Here is a 6,000-nt window from a genome sequence, read left to right as displayed (position 1 = left end):
GGCGGGACCCATTAACCCCGAACTGATCATTCGAGGGGAAGATAGTCCTCCCATAAACAGATGCCCTACGGGGTGCACTAAGAATACTCTCACCAACACAATTCGCAAAGGCCTGAGGACCTCAAAAACCTCGCGGCGCATCGTATATATGCAGAGATGTCAATACGGTTACACACCAAACAACAAAAAATAGGTAGTTCAAAAGTTATTACAGACCAAATAACCAGGAACATTGAAAGAAAAGAGCAAGCCCCCCGAGGCATTCACAACATCACTGGGCCCCCCTCGGAAGTCTCGGCAACTACGCGATCCACCGGGGCGGCCACCTCCTCTCCTACCGGCTCCACCACTTCCGCCGGTGCCGGCAAAGGATCAACCTCAGACTCATGCATCAGTTTATTGAGAGGGAAGGAAGGATCGACCTCTTGAACGCGCCGCCGGCATTCAGCAAACGCATCAATCTCAATATCCACGGTGAACGCAGCCGCAGCCTTAAAAAACTCCGCAGAGTCGCGCCATTCCTCCCGTGCCTTCGCCAATTCCCGGGCATGAGTTCGCCGAGCCAGCGCCAATTTGTCCGACGCACGACTCCTCCCCTCCACAGTTACCTGGAGATCTTCCCGGAGTTGAGCAACAGTGTCATCAAAGGTCGCTCTCTCCGCCCGGGCTCTGTCCAATTCCTCACGTAACTGCCGGTTTAACTCCCCCGCAGCACTTATCTCAGCCTCATCCTCAAGAAGGCACTGCACCATCCTCCTGGCATAACTTTGGGACTGCAAAAGGCAAGTTATCAGAAAACTTCCAACATGCAATCTCGAAAACAGCGAGGAGAGAAAAATACCATCAGAAAATCGGCCACCCATTACTTACGCAGGAAGTTGATTGAAAATACTGAGCCCCCAGGGCCCTACGATCATAGCCCTTCAGCTAAGCCTCGTCACAAGGAAGGGCAGTTGTCACCCCTACCTCCACCCCAACCCGGGGATTCGCAAGAACGCTGTCCTCAACACCAATCCTCCAGCCAGGCTTAAACAGTTCCCCTCGCATCTGGAAACTTTGCGGGGGAAGCTCCGCCCGCTCCAGAAGAAGCTTGGTCATTACCGCCCCCTCCATCCGACTTGGCACGTCCTCCGCAAAGATTGAAGGACACACCACGCGGCCGGCGACCCTCTTGGCAGGATGCTCAGACCCCGGGGGAGAGGAACTAACTGGCCCCTTCTCTCCAACCGCTCGACCAGAGGGGCTGGAAGGCATAGATGTTGCGAGCCTCGCTTGCGACCGACCTAGCCTGGCCGCGGCCATAAAGTCAGAAGGAATTTTCTTACGGCTCGACAAGCCCGTTGTCACAGCCGCAACCTCCTTCCCCTTACCAACGTCACCAGAAGAAGACATCTCTCCTGCCAAAAACAAGAAAATAACAATCGCTCAAAGCAAAGGAAAAACAAAAAAAAATAAAAAAGAGAGAGGAAGAGGGGAGGGGCTCACCACGATAGCTGGCTGAACTCTCCCCCGTTCCCTCGCCCATGCAACGGACCCTCCTCTCCACAGCTCCCACCAAGCCAAACCTCTTCAGGCTCCTCTCCCACCTAAACTCGGAGACGTCAATAGCCTCCCCAGAGGCGAGCTTCCCCAAGTCAAACTTGCTGTAGTCAGACTCGTCGGGAAGGAACTTCCTCCGCCACTCAACGGAGCGCCTCCAAGAACGAGGAAAATCCCAGCCAGCGTCCGATGGAGGGGTAACAAACACATACTCCTCCTTCCACTTCTTGATAGACGAAGGCAAGTTCGCTACAATCTTCACCTGAGGATGCTGGGTCAGATAAAGCCAGATGTCCTCCCCCTTCACCAACGGACTGAGGGCCACGCAGGCCCGGAGCAGCGGAAGGGTGGGCTGAACCTTATGAAGACCCGCCTTGGCCACAAAAGCCAGGAGTGTGCGCCAACTATTAGGCGCCAGTTGGGAAGGAGCCACTTGGTAAAACTCAAGGGCCTCTTTTATAATGTCCAAGAGCGGAAACCTAACCCCCGCCCGGAAAGCTTCCACGTAGAAAGCTACCTCTTCCTCCGTGGTACCCCCACACACCCCTTCTACAAAGGAGGGGACTCTAATCCCATAATCGTCGGGGATGTGGAACTCCCTCCTAATTTTCTCCGCCGCCCCTTTTTCCAAAGTATTCCTGAAACACGCCACCCGGCCGGGACGAATAACGGCGCCAGGCCGAATGTCCCCAATCTCCGCCCCACAAGCATAAGAAACTCGAGCCGGAGATTCCGAAGCAGCGGCCCCCACCGACGACCCGGAGGTCCCGGAACTATCCCTCAACTCCGTGGACTGCCGCACATCTTCAGCGACGCCGCTCCCACCCTCTACAGACAACCGCCTCCTCTTTCTCACCGGAGCCCTCTCCACCACCTCTACCGACGCAGAAGAGGGGCTCTGAGGCACAGTCGCAACAGACATCGTAAGCTATGAAACATAGACACAGAACTCACCGAACGAAGCGTGGACGACAAGCAACACGTAGAAGAATCGCCGCGGAGAAAAAACCCGTTCTAATCGAGGAAGACGAAGGAATAAAGTTAAAAAATGAAATCCCCAAAAAGGCTTTAAAAAGGGCTAGGGTTTTGACATCTGTCGTTCGATCTCCCGCCCTTTCTAAGTCGATGGGACGTGCACACGTGGCGCCGATTGAGAAACCTAAGGGAACCGCCATAAGTCGAAGCGCCATACGGAAAGGACGTCTCTACCCCTACCAACGACATAACTTCCCCAGCAAGCCATCCATACACCTCCACCAGATGGACAAAACTGCGTTCATAAAGAAAGGGCTCGGACCCCGTCACAAGGGCCCGACATACACCTCCACAAGAAAAAAAAAAAAAAAAAAAAAACCACATTCGATGGCAAAGAGCTCGGAACCCATCATAAAGGTACGACTAGATACCCCATACAAAATACCACCGGGCTGAAAATATCGAACGCAGCGACAAGGGCTCAGAAATGCGCGAGAAAGCAAGCATACAAAAGAAAAGCAAACACGTAAGGAGAAAACACACATCAGAAACAGGAAAAAGAAAGGCACCATTCATAAACCACTTCCTCCTGGCCCAAAGGCCTACAAAAAGGGGAGTAAGGACAATAGGCACGCAGGCCCGAAGCCCCCAAGATCCCTAAGACAAAAAAAGAAAGCGCAAAGACAAGAGGCTTCCTCCAAAAATTCCGAACTCCAACCGCAATCAGCTCAGAGGGACTGACCGCTGAAAGAGTTTTCCGCATCAGAAATCTCCCTATCACTCTGTTCCCCGTCCGAAGAGCTTCCCCAACGCCGATTCCCAGCCAAACGGGCCTGGTCATTTAACCAACGCACCCGGTTCCTCAGCAGATCATTCTCCGCGCGCAAAGCAGCAATCTCCCGATCCATGTCCCTCATCCGGCTAAAAACCTCCATTCCCCTACGATGGACGCAGGAAAAGAAGGAACGGTTGCGGTGAATAAACGCTTCATGAGACTCCCTCTCGTGCAGGGGAGGAGGATGATCCACGTCCCCCTCCGGAACCCCTCGCTGAGGCCCCAGCCCGCCAGAATTTGCCTCGGGGTTATTCGGACGACTCCCGTCGCGATCAGACCTACGATCGCCGCCCGCAAAGGGAGCCTGGAAAGGCGACGACATCTCGGACAAGCCTGAAGAAAGGCCGGAAGAAATCAAAAAGGCAAAGAAGAAACAAAGGGCGATATTCCTGACTTCAGGAAAGCTCACCCCTTATAGAACCCTTATAGGAAACCCCGGTGTGAAAAAACGAAGCACTTACTACCCGCGTGTCCGTTTCCTACTGAACAACCAAGCGGCGTCTCGGGAAGGAGCCGCCGGACGGAGCAGAATATCCGCTCGCACCCCAATGCTCCCATAAATGCCTTCACCACATTATCCTTTAACTATGCCAACGGGCCCGCTCCCCGAGGCCAATCAATGGACTAAAGGTCATATCACGATAACATGCAAAGACAGCGCTATCACCGGAGCACGCCACGTGTCGCCCCCAAATCTACATAAAGCCTAACCTTCATAAAGGAAGTAGAGGGTAAAGGGCAAAATCACATGAATTTGACACGCCTCGCTATCCCGACCCCACGCAGGTTCGGGCCCCCCCCCCAAAAAAAAGGGGAGAGCGCCCGGAAAGGTCGGAGCATCGCAAATCCTTGCAAACACAGAGATTCTCCATCACAAGCCAAGAACAACATTAAGAGATATGGCCCAAATACACATAAACTACCCATTAACATCCTCCTGGCCCATAGGCCTACAAAAATAAAGGGAAACCAAAAAACAGCACAGGGCACGCAGGCCTCAGAAATCCCCGCCAGAGAAGGGGATAGACACGCAGGAAAACATAGAAAGCCAAAGCTTAATCGGAGAACGACTCCTCCCCAGAGGATTTCCCCTCCTCCTCCCAAGAGGTCTCCAGCAGGGGGTCCACCTCATATTCCAACAGCTGTTCGTTGAGAAGATGAACTTTCTTCTGTAGAACCTCGTTCTCCCGCTTCAAGTTCTCGATCTCCTGACCCATCTTCGAAACACGCCCACGCAGTTCCGTTCCCTGACGATAGGCTCGAGAGAAAAACGACCACTCCCGGGCAACGCAAGACCTGGACAATCTGTCCCTCCTAGGCAGGGAAGAAAGGCGAAGGGGGGGAAGCCCGACGAAGCGCCCGGGCCCCTCTTAGCCTTCTTCTGACGAGCCACGAGATCCTCCCCCGGATCGGAGGACAAGTCAGGGTCGCTCGACGACTCCTGGAGGAAACAAGCCTTGCCCCTAACTCGTGAAGAAGAGCCAGACATGTTGCTGGAGAATATACGAAAAGAACCCCTACCGCAAAAGAAAGAAGAAGAGCGACGAGGAGCCACAAAAAGACACCAGGGTAATTCCCCTCTTTTAAACTCGGGAAAGAAATCCTGGTGCCTCAAGACAACGCAGCCTTCCTAACGACGCCGCCGCTTCCCAAGGACAGCCGCCGGATAAAACGGCACGTCTCCACGCACCCCGGAGCCCTCGTAAATATCCTCATCATGACTTAGCTCGAACAAAATGTTACTCCCTTGGCCCATTCAATGGACCAAAGGAGTAAGGGGGAGTTATGATGGGGCACAAATACGGCTACGCTCCCAAATATCGCCATGTGTCATCCATGCACGAGCAGGGCCCAACCATCATGAAGAAGGGTGTTGGAAAACAGCAAAGACCACACATTCATGACACATGTCGCCCTCTCACCACACAGGCCTCATCATCACAAATTAGGGAAGGAAATGGCCGCCAAAGCCACGCGCGCCGGCGAGGCAGAGGGACGGCCCAATCCTGCAAAGGAAGTTCTTCTCACCACCCAGGCCTCATCATCACAAATTAGGGAAGGAAATGGCCGCCAAAGCCACGCGCGCCGGCGAGGCAGAGGGACGGCCCAATCCTGCAAAGGAAGTTCTTCTCACCACCCAGGCCTCATCATCACAAATTAGGGAAGGAAATGGCCGCCAAAGCCACGCGTGCCGGCGAGGCAGAGGGACGGCCCAATCCTGCAAAGGAAGTTTTTCCCTCCATAATGATGAAAAGGGCCGCACACCTCCCTTTAAAAGGGGAGGGAAAGGAAGAAGAGGGGGACCTTTTTTTTTCTTTTGACCCCGGAAAGCAGGGAATTCACTCATCCTCCACCCCGCAACACCGGAAAAAGAGGCGAGGCAACAACAGAGGAGGCCAGGAATCCCATCCTGCCCTCCCTGCTAGTCCCCTCCAACTCACTCATTTATGCCCCAGAAATGTCCCCGCGCACCGGCCCTGGTAACCCTGGTCAAAACCCCCTCCCTTTCTAGCTGTTCTTTATATTAACTGGTCGAATGATCTGACTTGGGTGTCGAAGAGGTCGTCCGGGACCCACCCCGGACCCCCTGACCCCCTTTTGTTTGTGATTGCAGACCCCGCGGAGGCCCTCTACCGACCGCGCGATCGCAG

The sequence above is a fragment of the Tasmannia lanceolata genome, unplaced genomic scaffold (genome assembly GCF_043159265.1).
Source record: "Tasmannia lanceolata isolate RefF3 unplaced genomic scaffold, GAP_Taslan_0.1 ptg000006l, whole genome shotgun sequence".
In the NCBI taxonomy this organism is placed as follows: Eukaryota; Viridiplantae; Streptophyta; class Magnoliopsida; order Canellales; family Winteraceae; genus Tasmannia; species Tasmannia lanceolata.
Note: the sequence above shows the minus strand (reverse complement) of the source record.